Here is a 2,058-nt window from a genome sequence, read left to right on the forward strand (position 1 = left end):
GGCCGGGATGGAGCTCATCCTGCCACGCTCTAGAGCTAAAGGGAAACTCAACGTGAGTACTGGCCTCGAGGTAAGTCCCTGAGTAGCCGCGCAGAAATGGAGGCATGCAGCCCTTTCCACGAGGTCTTAGTCGCTGTTCTGCTTTATTGTATTTTATTTTTTTAATGTTTTATTGCTTTTTTAAGATTTATGTATTGATTGATTGATTGCTATGTTGGGTCTTCGTTTCTGTGCTAGGGGCCTCTCCAGTTGCGGTAAGTGGGGGCGACTCTTCATCGCGGTGCATAGGCCTCTCACTATCGCGGCCTCTGTTGTTGCGGAGCACAGGGTCCAGAGGCGCAGGCTCAGTGGTTGTGTCTCACGTGCCCAGTTGCTCCGCGGCATGTGGGAACCTCCTAGACCAGGGCTCGAACCCGTGTCCCCTGCATTGGCAGGCAGATTCTCAACCACTGCACCACCGGGGAAGCCCCTGTTCTGCTTTATTTTAAAAGAAGTACCCTTTTCAGGACTCCTAGGCCCCTCGGGTGTGCATCATTTTCCCTCCAAGATCAGTGAGTACCTCCAGACCCCTGTGGGCCTGCTGAGCAACATCGAGGCCCAAAGGTCGGTCTCCCGTAGGCCCTCTGTGTATGCCGAGTGATGGGCAACACACTGCTCGTTCCTTAAGGAGAGCTACATTTCCAGAGCACCGGAACAGCCTCAGGACCACATTTCTAGGCAGTGCGACGTGCCATGGAAGTGTTCGTCATGGCCCCCGTCTGAGCTGCCATGAGAAAACACTGTGCTTAGAATTCTTCGAGGACCTCGTACCTGAAGTCACTCTCCTCGAGGAGAAAGCCAGCATCCTACCATGCTGTGGCGCTAACGGGACACTCAGCGTGAGCACTTGCCTCGAGGTAAGGCCCTGAATTGCCGTGCAGAAGCGGAGGCGTGCTGCAGTTTTCAGGAGGCCGTAGCCCCTGCTCAGCGTTAGTTTATTTATTTATTCATTTGTTTATCTATCTGTCTATCTAGTTCTTTATTTTCTTATGTAATTTATCATTTTTGTTTTACTGTGTTGGGTCTTCGTTGCTACATGTGAGCTTTCTCTAGTTGTAGCGAGCGGCGGCTACTCTTCGTTGCGGTGCTCGGGCTTCTCATTGCGGTGGCTCCTCTTGTTGTGGAGCAGAAGCTCTAGGCACGTGGACTTCAGTAGTTGTTGCATGCGGGCTTAGTCGTTGTGGCTCCCGGACTCTAGAGCGCAGGCTCAGTCGTTGTGGAGCACGGGCTTAGTTGCTCCGCAGCATGTGAGATCTTGGTGGACCAAGGCTCGAACCCACGTCCCCTGCATCGGCAGGTGGATTCCCAGCCACTGCACCACAAGCGAAGCCCCTGCTCTGCATTATTTCAACGTCAGTCCGCTTGGCAGGACATCTAGGAGCCTCGCGTGGGCACCCTATTCCCTGCAAGAACACTGAGTAACCCCAGGCCCCCATGGGCCCGCTATGCCACATCCAGGCCCGTAGCCCTTCGGAGCCACTCTGTGTATGCCGAGTGTAGGGCAACAGACTGCACTCTTTCTTGGGACAGCTTGATTTCCCCAACACTCCCACAGGTCGACGAACACCTTTCTAGCAGGTCCAACATTCCGTGCAAGTCTGCCTCATTACCCTAGTCTGAGCTGCACTGAGAATAACCCTCGGCTTCGCATTCCATCTGGGACCCCCTGCCTGAAGTCACCCTGCCTCCAGGAGAATGTCAGCCTGCGTTCCGACTGCAACTCAAGCCCAGGTCCTCGTGTAACACTGCAGGCTTTTGAAGAGCCACGGGCCCGGAGGCCTAGCTGGGGCGATCCTTGGTTGAGACAGTTCGCTATTTGCAGAACACCCTGCTTCGAGGAGTTGATTCAGGGAAGGAACCACTGGGTCACCTGTGTCTGTTTGGACTTGTTAGAAAGCACAGGGATGTATGCTGCGTGTGCCCGTGGAAATGGGGGCCTGATGGAACTAGCCTTGCTTTCCCATTTTGAAAGCTCCATTCATGCTGCCTTGAAGCTACTTGAAAGTGACTGCTGTTGAC

This window comes from Balaenoptera physalus (assembly GCF_965194825.1).
Source record: "Balaenoptera physalus genome assembly, contig: HAP1_SCAFFOLD_723, whole genome shotgun sequence".
In the NCBI taxonomy this organism is placed as follows: Eukaryota; Metazoa; Chordata; class Mammalia; order Artiodactyla; family Balaenopteridae; genus Balaenoptera; species Balaenoptera physalus.